The sequence below is a fragment of the Cervus elaphus genome, chromosome 33 (assembly GCF_910594005.1).
Source record: "Cervus elaphus chromosome 33, mCerEla1.1, whole genome shotgun sequence".
In the NCBI taxonomy this organism is placed as follows: Eukaryota; Metazoa; Chordata; class Mammalia; order Artiodactyla; family Cervidae; genus Cervus; species Cervus elaphus.
The window spans coordinates 64683071-64701410 of record NC_057847.1 but is presented as its reverse complement, the minus strand read 5'-3'; the positions used below and the strand labels follow the sequence as shown (position 1 = coordinate 64701410).

Genomic DNA, 18340 nt, shown 5'->3' with positions numbered 1-18340 from the left:
TTTGTTTCTTATACACAGACATGTGCTTAGGAAACAGGGCACAATTATACTCATAAACCCAGGCACTGAGTCCTTAATTTCCTCAGAAGTCACTGATTAAATTGCCACCTCCAGTCTATCAGGAAAAATTCAGGAAAGAAAAGAGGGAATTTCAGATAAAAAGGTGGGGGGTGCAGATACAAAATAACTAGTAGGCCAAAAGTTAGGGAAGCTAGGATTGTTTAATCCTGAAATAGAAAATGTTACAGTCATGTAATAATAATAAATACTTTTCTTTTTTTAATTTAAAAAACTTTTACAATTTTTTAAAATTGAAGTACAGTTCTTTTACAATTTTGTGTCAGTTTCTGCTGTACAATGAAGTGATTCAGCTATGTCTATACATATATCCCCTCCCTCTTTGACCTCCCTCCCACCCCCACCCCATCGAATCCTTCTAGGCCATCACAGAGCACCAAGCTGAGCTCCCTGCTCTATACACTAGGTTCCCACTGGTTGTCTGTTTTACACATGGAAATGCACATATGTCAATCCCAGTCTCCCAATTCATCCCACTCCCCTCCCCCTACCAAGTCCACATGTCCGTTCCCTACATTTGCATCTCTATTCTTGCCCTTCGAATAGGTTCATCTGTACCATTTTTCTAGATTCCACATACATCCATCAATATATTTGTTTTTCTCTTTCTGACATATTTCACTTGTATGACAGATTCTAGATCCATTTGCATCTCTACAAATGACCCAGTTTCCTTCCTTTTTATAGCTGAGTGATATCCCATTGTAGATATGAACCCCATCTTCTTCATCCATTCCTCTGTTGATGGACATTTAGGTTACTTCCATGTCTTGGCTTTTGTGAACAGTGCTGCAATGAACATTGGAGTGCATGTAAAGACTCAAGATATCTCTAACGTAGGGTGATGGTGTAGAAGTTATGAGGTATTGTTCAGTTGCTCAATGTGTCCAACTCCGTGACCCCACGGACTGCAGCATGCCAGGCTTCCCTGTCCTTCACCATCTCCCAGAGCTTGCGTAAATTCATGTCCATTGAGTTTGCGATATCATCAAACCATCCCGTCCTCTATCATCCCCTTCTCCTTCTGCCTCCAATCTTTCCCAACATCAGGGTCTTTTCTAACGATTTGGCTCATCCCATCATGCGGCCAAAGTATTGGAGCTTCAGCTTCAGCATAAGTCCTTCCAATGAATAATCAGGGTTGATTTCCTTTAGGATTTGACTGGTTTGATCTCCATGTAGTCCAAGGGACTCAGAAGAGTCTTGTCCAACACCACAGTTCAAAAGCATCAATTCTTCAGCACTCAGCCTTCTTTATGGTCCAACTCTCACACATATACATGACTAGTGGAAAACCATAGCTTTGACTAGACAGAAGTTTGTTGGCAAAGTAATGTCTCTGCTTTTTAATATGCTGTCTAGGTTGGTCATAGCTTTTCTTCCAAGGAGCAAGTGTCTTAATTTCATGGCTGCAGTCACCATCTACAGTGATTTTGGAGCCCAAGGAAATAAAGTCTGTCACTGTTTCCATTGCTTCCCCATCTATTTGCCATGGAGTGATGGGACTGGATGCCATGATCTTAGTTTCTGAATGTCGAGTTTTAAGCCAGCTTTTTCACACTTCTCTTTTACTTTCATCAAGAGGCTCTTTAGTTCCTCTTCACTTTCTGCCATAAAGATGGTGTCATCTGCATATCTGAGGTTATTGATATTTCTCCTGACAATCTTGATTCCAGCTTGTGCTTCATCCAGCCTGGCATTTCACATGGTGTACTCTACATATAAGTTAAATAAGCAGGGTGACAATATACAGCCTTGGTGTACTCCTTTCCCTATTTTGAACCTGTATGTTGCTCCATGTCCAGTTCTAATTGTTGTTTCTTGACCTGCATATTGGTTTCTCAGGAGGCAAGTCAGGTGGTCTGGTATTCCCATCTCTTTAAGAATTTTCCACAGTTTGCTGTGATGCACACAGTCAAAGGCTTTAACATAGTCAATGAAGCAGAAGTAGACGTTTTTCTGGAATTCTCTTGCTTTTTCTATTATCCAACAGATGTTGGCAATTGGATCTCTGATTCCTCTGTCTTTTCTAAATCCAGCTTGAACATCTGAAAGTTCTTGGTTGAGACACTGTTGAAGCCTGGCTTGGAGAATTTTGAGCATTACTTTGCTAGCATGTGAAATGAGTGCAATATTATGGTAGTTTGAACGTTCTTTGGCACTGCCTTTCTTTGGGATTGGAATGAAAACACCTTTTTCAGTCATGTGGTCACTATTGAGTTTTCCAAATTTGCTGGCACATTGAGTGCAACACTTTAACAGCATCATCTTTTAGGATTTGAAATAGCTCAGCTGGAATTCCATTACCTCTACTAGCTTTGTGTGTGGTAATGCTTCCTAAGGTCCACTTGACTTCGCACTCCAAGATGTCTGGCTCTAGGTGAGTGATCACACCATTGTGCTGATCTGAGTCATGGCTATCCTTTTTGTACAGTTCTTCTGTGTCTTCTAGCCACCGCTTTTTAATATCTTCTGCTTCTGTTAGAAACATACCACTTCTGTCCTTTATTGTGCCCAACTTTTCATGAGTTGTTCCTTTGGTATCTCTAGTTTTCTTGAAGAGATCTCCAGTCTTTCCCATTCTGTTTTCCTCTGTTTCTTATCACTGAGGAAGGCTTTCTTATCTCTCCTTTCTATTCTTTGGAACTCTGCATTCAGATGGGTATATATCTTTCCTTCTCTCCTTTGCCTTTTGATCTCTTTTCTCAGCTATTCGTAAGGCCTCCTCAGACAACCATTTCGCGTTTTTGCATTTCTTTTTTCCTGTCTTTGTTTGTTTGTTTTGTATTTTTCCTTTTCTTTTTATTGGGGTATAGTTTTTTGCTTTTTTGTTTCTAATTTATTTATTTGGCTACATTGGGTCTTAGTTGCGGTATGCAGGATCTTTTGTTTTGGCACACAGGTTCTCTAGTTGTGGCACCAGTTGCTCCATGGCATGTGAGATCTTAGTTTCCAGACCAGGGACTGAACTTGTGTCCCTTGCGTTGCAAGGCAGATTCTTAACCACTGGACCACCAGGGAAGTCCCACAGAGGTTATGAGAGTTGCCCCAAATGTCCCTCCACTGCAAATTTCTTCCTTAAAGAATCTGCCACTCTTGCCTAAAAATTCCATTACCTGTAGCCCATAGTTGCCATTCATTTGTATCACCTTCATAACCTTTAATACCTTGTTACAGATTAAAATCCACCATTCACAAGTAAAGGCAAGACCACTCAAGCATAGGAAGCTGGTGAGATTTGTTTTAGACAGAGGAGCATTGAGATATGTGTCCTACCGTGTGTATAACAACAGATAGCTCGTGGGAAGTTGCTCCACAGAACAGGGACCTCAGCTCAGTGCTCTGTGAGGATCTAGAGAGGCAGAATGGGGCGGAGGTCCAAGAAGGAGGGGATAGATATATGCCTCTAGCTGACTGACTTTGTTGTACAGTGGAAACTAACACAACATTGTAAAGCAATTATATTCTAATTTAAAATTTCTTAAGTTTGAAAAATAAAAGAAAAATTATACCCCAATAAAAAGAAAGGGGAAAAATACAAAAAAAGGGGTGGGGGGAGTCCTGGGTGACCAAGGGCATCTAGAGCAAGCAGGTGGGCAGCGGCAGTGCCCCTAGCATCAGTGGCTGTGGCGGAGTGATGGTGATGCTCAAAGTGGGGCAGTAGCTGGGGACTCGGTCACCCAGGACTGGTGTAAGCACCCCAGTGCACACGGATTCAGCAGAAGTGGCCTGCGAGATGAGGATAAAGATAGAACTTCTGCTTTAATTTGTATATATTCATTTAAATGTACATTAGAAAAATTATTGCCAGTATAGCAAAACTGTTGTTTCACAGGTATTAGCACTTAACAACAAAGCTAGTTTTTAAAAGATGATTTGATTTCAAATTTATTTGAGGAAAAAGATTAAATTAAATTACAAGGGGTCCTGTGGGCATGGCAAAAATTGTGAAGGAGGCATCAAAATAAATGCAGTTTTGAAAACCCTGATCGAGACACCTGGCATGTTCTCAGCAAACACTGGAGTGAGGATCAAGCACCAGCCTCTGCTCCAAGCACCACTCAGGTCAGGGGGCATCTGCCTTCAAGGAGTTCAGAGTCTAGGGGTGGTGAGCAAAGTAAAGCATTACAAAGGAATGTACCATGGCCTCCAAGATGCACCAAGGCTAGGGACCAACCCAGGGAAGCTTTCTGGAAGAAGAAACATGGCAACTGAATCCAGGATCACTGGTACACATTGGGCAGGCATGGCATGAACTTGGCATTCTAGGCAGAGAATATCAACATCAAGCCTTGAGCATCTGAAAGTACATTTTGCTTTCAGCCTCCTCTATCTCTGTGAGCCTCCACCTCCATGAAGAGTGGTCAGTGGGGGCGGCAGTTTGGAAGGAAGCCAAAAGTGGGAGTTGACTTGCCAACCCGGGGGACAAGGTCCAGCAGATATTGGCATTCCATCAGGGCCCTCTGTCAGCTGATCAGATTCTAGGTCCCCAGGTTGCTCTGGCCTCTGGGTCTGGGCTGTGAGCTCCCCAGCTCACAGGTGCTGACCTTCAGAGGTCTGATTCCCCTTCTGCCTTCCAGCATGCTCCCCCATAATCATCACCTCCAGCATTCTCCGTATCCCCCAGGCCCTACTTCTAAGCTGCTTGTGTGTTTGATTATTCAGCCTTTTGTTCTTGATCCCCAGCTATACCACAAAAGTGGATATCATATTTATAAAAAGTTGTGATAGATATTAACAATATCTTCATTTCAATGCCCTCCTCACTGCTCAGAAATGAGAAGCCAGATCCCTTCTCTGAGCACCCCCTAAAACCAGACAAAACCCCACAGAGCTGAACAGACAGTGGTTGAAGTTCCTTTTCCAAAACAAGGGCCCTGCATTTCAGAAATCCTGAAAACTTGCACAATTAAAAAGTGAAGTTAATTAGAACACTTAAAATCCACCAGCAGCCACATTCAAAACAGCAGCCAAATGGAAAGCAGCAGTCCCCGCCACCACTGCCTCTGAACTCCACTGGGCACGGCCAGCTTCAGGAGATAGGCCCCAGACAGCACCCCGGAGGCCAATGAAGGACCACATGCAGCCTCGAGATGCTGCAGGAAACAGGTGGCGGTTATGGGCTGACTCACTTGCAGTGATGTAAGTGGACACCTTTAATGAGCACCCAAACACACTTTTTAAAAAATTTTACAATCATGCCTTTCTTAACAACCAATTTTCTAGATTTCTCTTTCCCCACCACTAATAAAGGAAAAAAAAGGAAAAACAAAGTAATCATGTAGTAGTAAAAAGATCAGGGAGCTTATTCAAGGATCTTTGCCTCTCTTCTGCTCCTTGGGAAAAGAAAGGAGCCTTGAGCTGTGCACAATAAATGCTTAATAAGTACAAATTTTATAAGGTTATGGATCCAAAGGATATAAAAACACGACATTTGACTCAGTGCTAAGATGAGCATTTTGCCTATCAATGTTGTGAGGAGGCATTGAAATGAAGGCGTTGCTCATATCTATCACAGCTTTTTATCAATATGAAATTTGGCTTTGTTTTGTATCCTCTTCATCACTTTTCAGAGTTTTCAAATCCGTTTACCACTTCACAACCATGAGGTCAGAAACAGCAGGTAATATTCCTTCCACTGCACAGATGAAGAAACCAAGGCCCAAAGGAGGTGAGGCATCATGGTCTCATAGTTTCTGAAACAGACATCCTGCTGCCATGACAGCTTCCTTCCTACACTTTCCTTCAAGTGCCTCTACCCCTGGTTCCCAATTGTGTGGAGACACAGCTTCATACTGATTCCCTAAATGGAAACCACCTGAAGAGAAGAGAATTTGAAAAAAATTACCTTGAATCTTATTTCTAAAGAAAACCTATTTTACGAAAAGTCACTGAACACTCCACCAATCACCTCAGTCTAGAACGGGTGCCCTATGTTTCTGAGAAGAGAGAGTTAGGTGGGATCAGTCAGAGAGCTGAAAACCAACAGGAGCAACGCTCCTAATTCTACAGGTGAATCAGCATGCTTAGAGGAAGATAATTTTCACCCTGATGTTAGAATCTACTGTGGATACTCAATAATTTAAACAGGATTCTCTTCCCATCTGTCTTCATCACTGAAGCTTCAGAGGTGCCCTGTTTCTCCCTAACACACAAATTCCTCCCAAATGCCATTTTCACAGGCCTCCCCAACCCATGTCCCTCTCTTTCATTTTGAAATCCATTCATACTATGAAACCTTCTGTCATTAAGCCTTGGCCTTCTAATTAGGTCAACAGGCAGCCTATTAGCAGTTAGTGCCTGCTATACCCTGCTCTAAACCAACTGATATTTGCTTTTGTTTATCTCACAAAATGACTCTTCATAGATGCTAATGTTTTATTTCTCCCCTTACACTGAAAATTCTCAAAGGCAGAAATGAGAGATGCATCCTTTCTTTGTCTCCCCTTTCTCATTTCTCTGCTACCATATGTCTAATTCACTTGGCAATTCTGTTGAAACATTCTCTCATCCATCTCTCTCAGTGTGATTATTTTCTTACCTGAACATAATTTTCCCTGCCCACTATCAAAAATTCACAGTCCAATAAACGATTCCCCTGTGGTCAATGAGACAAATGTAATTAAAGGTAGTATTAATAGTTTATCTATACTTTAGCTTTTATAAATTACTTTCACATATATGCAAATTGCAGGCACTCTAACTAAAATGTCGTTTAGCTGCTAAGTTGGGTCTGACTCTTTTGCGACTCCATGTTCTGTAGCCAACCAGGCTCATCTGTCCGTGGACTTTCCCAGGCAAGACTACTGGACTCGGTTGTCATTTCCTTCTCCAGGGGATTTTCTTGAACCAGGGATAGAACCTACATCTCCTGCATTGGCAGACAGGTTCTTCATGCCTGAGCCACCAGGGAAGCCCTCTAACTAAAAATGCCTGTACCCCAAAGGGCACTCATGAAAGAAAGTATCTTTAATTGCTTAATTCACTTCAGCTATTTGGGTATTAATCTAATCCTCACTATTTTGATGGCATCACTTAATAGCCATCTTTAAAAATAAGTTCAAAGTTCCATTTGCACAGGTGGGAAGATTATATTTCAGGATTAAAGAAGGGGGAGGAAAGGTGGGCAAAGAAAGTGACTGCTGTTTCATTAAGAGAACTATTGCAGCAAGTTTACCCTTTTCAGAGGAATTTCACCAGTTTTCTGCTTGCTGGCTAATCATCTTACCAGGAATTAAGAAAACACAAAAAGAGATTTAAATTGTTCCATCCACCAACTGTTTCTAAAAGCTCTTAATTTAATCCTGGGAGGTACCTTTTCACACCAAGTAATCGTGTTGAGAAACTTCTTTGTATGTTTTGTGAGCTGGTTTCATTTTTCTAAACCAATAATGAAGGCATTAAAACTATGGGCACAGTGCTATCTAGCGGTGGGAATGGATAGAAGGTGAAAGTGTTAGTTGCTCAGTTCAGTTCAGTCGCTCAGTCGTGTCTGACTCTTTGCGACTCCATGAATCGCAGCACGCCAGGCCTCCCTGTCCATCACAAACTCCCAGAGTTTACTCAAACTCATGTCCATCGAGTCGGTGATGCCATCCAGCCATCTCATCCTCTGTCGTCCCCTTCTCCTCCTGTCCCCAATCCCTCTCAGCATCAGGGTCTTTTCCAATGAGTCAACTCTTCGCATGAGGTGGCCAAAGTATTGGAGTTTCAGTTTCCTTCCAATGAACACCCAGGACTTATCTCCTTTAGGATGGGTTGGTTGGATCTCCTTGCAGTCCAAGGGACTCGCAAGAGTCTTCTCCAACACCACAGTTGAAAAGCATCAATTTTTCGGCACTCAGCTTTCTTCACAGTCCAACTCTCACATCCATACATGACCACTGGAAAAACCATTGTCTGTGATTCTGCCACCCCATGGATTGTAGCCTGCCTGGCTCCTGTGTCCATGGAATTCTCCAGGGAAGAATACTGGAGTGGATTGCCATTTCCTTCTCCAGGGGATCTTCCAGACCCAGGGATCGACCCAGGTCTCCTGCATTGCAGACAAATTCTTTATCATCTAAACCTCCAGGGAAAGTGTTAGCGCAACTGTTAGTGGCTCAGTCGTGTCCAACTCTTTGCAACCCCATGGACTGTGGCCCTCCAGGCTTGTCCGTCCATGGAATTCTCCAGGCAAGGAAACTAGAGTGGGTTGCCATTCCCTTCTCCAGGGGATCTTCCTGACCCATGGATTGAACCCACGTCTCCTGCACTGGCAGGCAGATTCTTTACCACCTGAGCTACCAGGGAAACCACCACAGAAGGAACTTTGAATCAGGTCGCCTCACAACTGGTTTTTGAGACCAGTTCTATCTGCAGCTCAGCCAAGAAGCATAAAAATTTAACTGTTCTCTTTCATTAAGATGTACAGTATTATTAGGACCTCTAATAAACAGAAAAATTTTAAAGACAAGAATCTCTCCTATTAAACCACCCACTATTAAGGTTTTCTCTCCATTAGAGATAAGTCCTAACAGTATAGGACTTACAGGTATAGGACTTATACCTAACAGTATAGGCTGGAAGTGGCTCAGAAATGGACAATTAAGAAAGGAGGCTAACAAACACATGAAAAGATGCTCAACGTCACTCATTATTAGAGAAATGCAAATCAAAACCACAATGAGGTACCATTACTCGCCAGTCAGGATGGCTGCTATCCAAAAGTCTACAAGCAATAAATGCTGGAGAGGGTGTGGAGAAAAGGGAACCCTCTTACACTGTTGGTGGGAATGCAAACTAGTACAGCCGCTATGGAAAACAGTGTGGAGATTTCTTAAAAAACTGGAAATAGAACTGCCATATGACCCAGCAATACCACTTCTGGGCATACACACTGAGGAAACCAGAAATGAAAGAGACACGTGCACCCCAATGTTCATCGCAGCACTGTTTATAATAGCCAGGACATGGAAGCAACCTAGATGCCCATCAGCAGATGAATGGATAAGGAAGCTGTGGTACTTATACACCATGGAATATTACTCAGCCATTAAAAAGAATTCATTTGAACCAGTCCTAATGAGATGGATGAAGCTGGAGCCCATTATACAGAGTGAAGTAAGCCAGAAAGATAAAGAACATTACAGCATACTAACACATATATATGGAATTTAGAAAGAAGGTAACGATAACCCTATATGCAAAACAGAAAAAGAGACACAGAAATACAGAACAGACTTTTGAACTTTGTGGGAGAATGTGAGGGTGGGATATTTCAAAAGAACAGCATGTATACTATCTATGGTGAAACAGATCACCAGCCCAGGTGGGATGCATGAGACAAGTGCTCGGGCCTGGTGCACTGGGAAGACCCAGAGGAATCGGGTGGAGAGGGAGGTGGGAGGGGAGATCGGGATTGGGAATACATGTAAATCCACGGCTGATTCATATCAATGTATGACAAAACCCACTGGAAAAAAAAATAATAATAAAAAAAATAAAAATAAAAAAAAAAAAAAAGAAAGGAGGAAGAAGAAACCAGGCCCTCACAATAAGATATAGGAAATTTATGAACAAGAAAACAATGTTAACTTGCTTAGTTCTTAGCAGACATGCATTTAGAGTGATGATGGTGATGATGGTAGTGGTGGTGATGAAGGTGCTGGAAAATATTCATTGAATGCTAACCGTGTGCCAAATCCTCTAATAACTTACTAAATCCACCCAATGACCCTGGCCATCCCATTTCACTCTTGAGGAAACAGAGGCAGAGAGCAACTAAGTCATCTTTCCTGGAGCCACACGAAGAATAAGAGGCAGATGTGGGATTTGAACGCAAGCAAGTTAAATCCAGAGTACATGCCCCTATTAATGATGTTCAAGGAAAGTACTAATTTTAAATTTTAGGGAAAAGAATTACTTCCTAAAGTAAAATACCATCTTCAAAGTCAGAACAGGAAGCCCAGCCCAACAGCCATCAAGAGCCACAGGGTACTTCTGGAGATTTTATTGTATCCTGCCCCCACCATACACACACACACACACACACACACACACACACACACACACACACAGAGTCATGCTGTACCATGACCAACGGACCCGACTTTATGCTGCAATCTGGGCTCATGGACTGATGCTATTGGAAATGAAAGAGGTCTTGACGGTGACTTTGGTATGATCTGATCTCCATTTTACAGATGACAAAATAAGAGATGCGGCTATTTTTGCAAAACCAAATTTTTCAATATTTATTGAAGACTGATCACCTACAAGCTCTCCCAGCAATCATTTGGTGGGGGAAGGCAGAGATGAACCAAACCTGATCCTTGCCATCAAGAAAAATCTGGTTCATTAGGAGAGAAGAGAGTTATTATATATATATTATATATATTATATATATATAATATTATTATAGAATAGAATTGTTATATAATTATTAAACATTGTTATTAAACAGTGGAAACAGTGGCTGACTTTATTTTTGGGGGCTCCAAAATCACTGCAGATGGTGATTGCAGCCATGAAATTAAAAGACGCTTATTCCTTGGAAGGAAAGTTATGACCAACCTAGACAGCATATTAAAAAGCAGAGACATTACTTTGTCAACAAAGGTCCATCTAGTCAAGGCTATGGTTTTTCCACTAGTCATGTGTGGATGTGAGAGTTGGACTATAAAGAAAGCTGAGCGCAGAAGAATTGATGCTTTTCTACTGTGGTGTTGGAGAGGACTCTTGAGAGTCCCTTGGACTGCAAGGAGATCCAACTAGTCCATTCTAAAGGAAATCAGTCCTGGTGTTCATTGGAAGGGCTGATATTTAAGTTGAAACTCCAGTATTTTGGCCACCTGATGTGAAGAGCTGACTCATTTGAAAAGACCCTGATGCTGGGAGGGATGGGGGGCAGGAGGAGAAGGGGATGACAGAGGATGAGATGGTTGGATGGCATTACCAACTCAATGGACATGAGTTTGGGTAAACTCTGGGAGTTGGTGATGGACAGGGAGGTCTGGTGTGCTGTGGTTCATGGGGTCGCAAAGAGTCGGACACGACTGAGCGACTAAACCTAACTGAGCTGATACTATAATGCATGGAAGGATATACAAAGGGCCATGTTAATAATAATAATTAATAATAATAACTACCAATGTTGAGTGTTCAGTCTATGCCAAGCATGTTACACACATTACAGTGCTGATACGGGTAAAAAGCAATGGCATTATTATCATACCCATTTTGTAGATGACGAAACAGTCTCAAAGAGGTTAAGTTGCTTCCATTCATCTATTAACAGGTAGCAAGAGGCAGAGGCAGGATTTTTAACCTACCTCAAACCATCCAGCTGGGTGTCCTCGGTTGCTCAGCGGGAAAGCATCTGCCTGCCAATGTAGGAGATGTGGATTCGATCCCTGGGTCAGGAAGATCCCCTGGAGAAAGGAATGGCAACCCACTCCAGTATTCTTGCCTGGGAAATCTCAAGGACAGAGATGGCTGGCAGGCTACAGTTCGTGGGAACACAAAGAGTCAGACACGACTTAGTGACTAAATAACAACAAACCATCCAGCTATGCTGGATGTCAAGACTGATGTCTTCAACCCAGTGAGAGAGGCATAGATTATAACAGGAAAATAGTGCTCACCTTGGCAACACAGATACTAAAATTGGAACAATACAGAGAAGATTAGCATGGCCCCTGCACAAGGATGACATGCAAATTCGTGAAGTTTTCCATGTTTTTGAAACTAGAATGCTTTCTAACACCATACACAAAAATAAACTCAAAATGGATTAAAGATCTAAATGTAAGACCAGAAACTATAAAACTCGTAGAGGAAAATATAGGCAAAACACTCTCCAGCATAAATCACAGCAGGATCCTCTATGACCCACCTCCCAGAATATTGGAAATAAAAGCAAAAATAAACAAATGGGACCTAATGAAACTTAAAAGCTTTTGCACAACAAAGGAAACTATAAGCAAGGTGAAAAGACAGCCTTCAGAATGGGAGAAAATAATAGCAATGAAGCAACTGAGAAAGAATTAATCTCAAAAATATACAAGCAACTCCTGCAGCTCAATTCCAGAAAAATAAATGACCCAATCAAAAAATGGGCCAAAGAACTAAACAGACATTTCTCCAAAGAAGACATACAGATGGCTAACAAACACATGAAAAGATGCTCAACATCACTCATTATCAGAGAAATGCAAATCAAAACCACAATGAGGTACCATTACACGCCGGTCGGAATGGCTGCTATCCAAAAACCTACAAGAAATAAATGCTGGAGAGGTTGTGAAGAAAAGGGAACCCTCTTACACTGTGGTTGGGAATGCAAACTAGTACAGCCACTATGGAGAACAGTGTGGAGGTTCCTTAAAAAACTGGAAATAGAACTGCCATATGACCCAGCAATCCCACTGCTGGGCATACACACCGAGGAAACCAGAAATGAAAGAGACACGTGCACCCCAATGTTCATCGCAGCGCTGTTTATAATAGCCAGGACATGGAAGCAACCTAGATGCCCATTAGCAGACGAATGAATAAGAAAGCTGTGGTACATATACACAATGGAATATTACTCAGCCATTAAAAAGAATACATTTGAATCAGTTCTAATGAGGTGGATGAAACTGGAGCCCATTATACAGAGTGAAGTAAGCCAGAAAGAAAAACACCAATACAGTATACTAATGCATATATATGGAATTTAGAAAGATGGTAATGATAACCCTATATGCGAGATAGCAAGAGACACAGATGTATAGAACAGACTTTTGAACTCTGTGGGAGAGGGTGAGGGTGGGATGATATGGGAGAATGACATTGAAACATGTATATTATCATATATGAAACAAATTGCCAGTCCAGGTTTGAGGCATGAGACAGGGTGCTCGGGGCTGGTGCACTGGGATGACCCAGAGGGATGGGATGGGGAGGGAGGCGGGGGGGGTTCAGGATGGGGAACACATGTACACCCGTGGAGGATTCATGTCAATGTATGGCAAAACCACTACAATATTGTAAAGTAATTAAAGTATTTATAATACTTTAATTAATTTAATTAATTTAATTTAATTAATTACTTTAATTAATTAAAGTAATTACAATATTGTAAAGTAATTAAAATAAATAAATTTTTATTTTAAAAAAATTAAAAAACAAACAGGAAAGTAAAGAAGAGAGAACTATTAGCATTAGCTTGAGAAATCAGGGAAGGCTGCATGAGTGAGCGCACATGTGAGCTGGGCTATTAATGGTAAATGAGATTTCAGACAGTGAAGGGGGCTCAATGTATTAGTATCCTGTGGCTGCAATAACAAATTAGCAAAAACTGGGTGGCTTAAGGTGGTGGTAATGGTAAAGAACCCTCCTACCAATGCAGGAGATGCAAGGGATGCAGGTTGGATCCCCAGGCTGGAAAGATCCCATGGAGAAGGAAATGGCTACGCACTCCAGTATTCTTGCCTGGAGAATCCCATGGACTGAGGAGCCTGGCGGGCTACAGTCCACAGGGTAGCCAAGATCAGACATGACTGAAGCAACTCAGCACAGAACGGTAGCTTAAGACAGTAGAAATTTATCTCTCATTTTCTCAGAGGCCAGAAGTCTGAAGTCAAGGTGTTAGCACAGCCCTATTCCCTCTGCAGTTCTTTGCCTTTTCCAGCTTCTGGTGGCTGTCAGCTCCCCTGGACTTGTGGTCACATCACTTCAATCTCTACCTCTGTGGTCACATTGCCTTCTCCCCTCCTGTTTGTTAAGTCTCCCTGGACTTGGCTTTAAAAAGGACACTTATTGGATTCGGGGCCCACCAGATAAAACAGGATGATCTCCTCATCTCACGATCATGAACTTAATCACTTCCGAGAAGACTGTTCTCTAAAATTAGGAAGCACGTGCAGGTTCTAGGGATTAGGAGGTGGACATCTCTCTTCCCACCCCCCCCCCAGGGGGAGGGCACCATTCAGCCCACTATATGCAAGCAAACCCAAAGGAGCAAGAAAGCATAGGACAGGAACTGGGAACCAAAACCAATCTGATCGGATTTCTAGTACAACTCGGAGTCAGATAATGTCAGTCCTCTAATTTTGTTCCTCTCCTTCAATTTGATGTTAGTTTTGGGGATATTTTGCCAACAGATCTTTTTGGGATCTCATCATATAAACTTTAGAATCCCTGTGTTACTATCCACAAAATAACTTGCTGGGACTTTTATTGGGACTGCAATGCATCTATAGATCAAGCTGAGAAGAACTGACGTCTGGACTACAGGTAATCATCCTATGCATGAACTGATTGGGTTTCTCAAGGTGTAGGCAGACCCAGGTGGCTCAGTGGTAAAGACGCTGCCTGCCAATACAAGAAATGCAAGAGATGTGGGCGTCATCCCCAGGTTGGGAAGATCCCCTGGAGGAGGAAATGGCAACACACTCCAGTATTCTTGCCTGGAGAATTCCATGGACAGAGGAGCCTGGTGGGTTATGGTCCATGGGGTCGAAAAGAGTAGGACATGACTGAAGCAACTTAGCACCCATGCACATATGTGGAGCCAAAGAGAAAAGGCTGGGGAAGGCCAGGTTTTTGAGGGCCTTCAGGTGATGCTCAGGAGGGCACACTTTCTTCTGTGAAAGGGGAAGGCTGAAGAAATGTAGGCCAAGGAGTACAAATTCAAGATTACACCTTGTCTGGAATACCCAGGAGAGAGCGAGGGACGGTGGTCATTTATGAGGCAGTGAAATGTTCCAGTCCCAGTGAAATAAAGCAGCAGCCATGGGAACCAAAGGAAGCCAGAGACAGCATCAACGCAGTAGTCATTCCAGTACCACATCTTCATTTTCCAAGAACAGGAATCACTGGCCACATCCTCGAATAGGAAAGGTGGAGAGGTCCAAGTTCACTCCCAAATGCCATTTCATTTGCTTTCTGAGTGGAGATACCCACTTCCCTCTCCGGGAGAGGGGGATCACTGCATTCCAACCTCAGCTTCTCGAATCTGTTGGTGGAGAGCTTGTTGTGGGTGGGAGAGGCTTGTGTGCACAGCTGAGGAAGACCTTTCAAGACCGTCCACATTATTTGATGCCTGGTCTACGCTTATCAAGAGGCTTCACTAGTGGCTCAGATGGTAAAGAACCTGCCTGCAATGCAGGAGACCTAGGTTCAAGCCCTGGAGAAGGGAATGGCTACCCACTCCAGTATTCTTGCCTGGAGAATCTCATGGACAGAGGAGTCTGGTGGGCTACAGTCCATGGGGTTGCAAAGAGTAGGACACGACTGAGCAACTAACACTTTCGCTTCACTTCACTAGGCTTAGCAACAAGCTATGTGCCTTGAGAAATACCCAAGAAAAGAATGTCATTCTTATCCTCAAAGTGTTTGTTTATAAACTGGTTACATAAGCAAAAGGAAACTATTTTCGATCCACAATAATAAGTCAGGTGGCATGAAATTGGGCGTCTGGGCGTGGAGCCTCAAAACCCAGGACTGTGTATCTCTCTACCACCCACTGGCTAGGACCAGCCCCACCTTCCTTATTTAAAGCACAGAACTATTATGAATATGAATATGAATCCCTTCCTCATAGGAGACTTCTGAGGATGAAAGGCAATAATTACTCATGTATTCAGCACAGTGGCTAGCATGGAATAACTGCCCAAGAAAGCAATGCTACTGTTGAAAATATAGGGGGTATTTATGTGAATCTGAGGGGCTTGGAGTAGTGGGGATCTCTGGTAGTGGGTTTGAGCTGTGTCCACAGATTGGTGGGTTTCGGACCAGGAAAGAAAAATGAAATGCTGCTTAGGTTGGGACAGCCTGATTGAAGATGTAGAGCTGGGGCAGCAGAACATTCAACTGGGGCTGTGAAATACCTAGCTGTTTTCGTAAAGGTTCCTACGGGAATAGCCCCTGTGCATGCCTGCTCAGTCGTGTCCAGATCTTTCTGACTTCATGGACTGTAGCCTGCCAGGCTCCTCTGTCCGTGGGATTTTCCAGGCAAGAATACTGGAGTGTGTTGCCATTTTCTCCTCCAGGGGATCTTCCTGACCCAGGGATCAAAACTGCCTCTCTTGCATCTCCACTGGCAGACGGATTCTTTACCACTGCACCACACCAAAGTTAAAGTGAAGTCGCTCAGTCGTGTCCAACTCTTTGTGACCCCATGGACTGTAGCCTACCACGCTCCTCCATCCATGGGATTTTCCAGGCAAGAGTACTGGAGTGGGTTGCCATTTCCTTCTCCAGAGGATCTTCCCAACCCAAGGATCGAACCTGGGTCTCCTTCATTGTAGGCAGACGCCACACCAAAGCAGAATTCTAAAGGGAGCCTCCTGTTGACATTACCTCCTTGCCTCTGGTGGGTCTTCCCTCCACGTGCAATGCCTCAGAAGACTCCTATTATGTCTCTCCACCACTGCCCTCCTTGCCCTGTCTCATGTTCCATTTTCTTGGGACATTTTCATCTACTAGGAACGTTAAATCAATTCATTAAGTTATCCATGTCTAAAACAATATTGTAAACCAACTATATGCCAATAAATAGTCAAATAAAAAATTTTAAAGATATTCTTGGCTAATCTATATCTGTTTATATACACAGATATACAAGCCTATTGTGGTTGTTCTTGTTGAGTTGCTAAGTCTTATCTGACTCTTTAGGACACCATGGACTGTAGCCTGCCAGGCTCCTCTGTTCATGGGATTTCTCAGGCAAAAATCCTAGAGTGGATTCCCATTTCCTCCTCCAGGGGATCTTCTCAACCCAGGGATTGAACCTGTGTCTCCAGCACTGGTAGGCAGATTCCTTACCACAGAGCCACCAGGGAAACCCATACACAAATCCATACATAGACACAAATCACAAATCTATATATGTTTCACATATACATTCAAACACACACACATATACACACACACATTCTTTTTTTATGAAAGAATTTTTTTTTTTTGCTTTAAATCAAAAGTGTGGCTATAACTTCAGGTTTGTCTGAAAATCTACTTAACATTTGACTATATATATCTAAAATCACTTTAGTTACATCTCCAATAATCCAAGTGAGGATAAGTTATTAACAGAGATATAAATCAGAGGTCTTTTTCCCCACAAAATAGTCCCCTGAGGCTTTTCAAAAAGTCCCTGCTTAGTAAGAAACTTGAGTTCTGGCGTGGTCCTGCCTCTGGGGAGTGTTATGAAAATCCCTTGTCTCAGCATCCTTGCCTTTTTCTTTCCTCTCAGACTGGTGATGCCCTTCTTGCTGGATATCTCAGGGTGCCCATCACATCTGTTCTCCACGTCTCCACCATTTTCCCTGCCAAATGGTTCCCTTGCTCTCTGGCTTCTAGCTGGGTCTGGCTGATGGAAACCATGGCAGGAGAGCAGAGGGGGAAGGGAGAGAAAGATCAGGGTAACTCACTACCCCCTGCTCTTGCCCATAAGAGTCACAGATCCCACCACCACCTACAGAGGGTAGCAACTTGGCGGGCCCTCTCTGTCTCTGAGCTCCGGTAGCTGCTGGTGCCTCTCCTTCAGGCATTCCAGCCCCAGGTCCTGTGATACCCACTGTGGTTTTCCTACACCCAGATCATACCTTTGAAAAACTCCCGTTACGAAACTCTCCTGGGTTGCTGCCGTTTTTCTTGCCGGGCCCTGCTGTACATGCCTTTCATTACTTGTCTGCTCACTGGCTCACTCCCCACTCTAAGGGAAACTGCTCTGTGTAACCAACCATCACCCACAAAAGCCATGCATTGTACTGTGTGCATTTTCTGCTCACCCCAGCCACAGCTGCCCAGACCAAGCCTGGTCACCCAACAGAATATCCTATTGCAGGTTTGCAGGTTACCACGTCTGAGTTCAACAGATGAATTCAGCTAAGCAGATTCTTTTAGGAATTGAGAACTGAGAGAAAGAGAGAACAGGGCAGCCACCAACGAGAGTCAGGAGGCAAGCTTGGGGAAATAATTAAGCCCAGATGCAAACACATGTTAGCAGGCAGCAATGCAAAGAAAGGAGAGAAATTAGCAAATGCACAGAGAGGCATAGTTTAGCTGAGAGTGAAAGGGACTGCTCCCTGATCCTGCCTCAGGTTCTTAATTTTCATGGCATTTCAACATCATGAAGTACAGCCAGAAACTGTTCCCGAACTTGAAATCCCACGAGACCAGCTCATCAGTACAAAGACATCCCTTTCCTTGAACTAACCTGAGCATCTACCATGTCAGATACTGTACTAGGCACTGGAAATAGGGATGAACAAATCAGGCAAGGTCGCTGCCC

The 18340-nt window shown here is 43.1% G+C and overlaps 1 non-coding gene across 1 annotated transcript; it reads left to right on the top strand.

Moving 5' to 3' along the window:
* Positions 1-11694: 11694 nt before the first annotated feature.
* LOC122688837 lies at positions 11695-11801 on the top strand. Its single transcript, XR_006339582.1, has one exon. It is a non-coding gene; the product is annotated as a U6 spliceosomal RNA (small nuclear RNA).
* The last annotated feature ends 6539 nt before the right edge of the window (positions 11802-18340 follow it).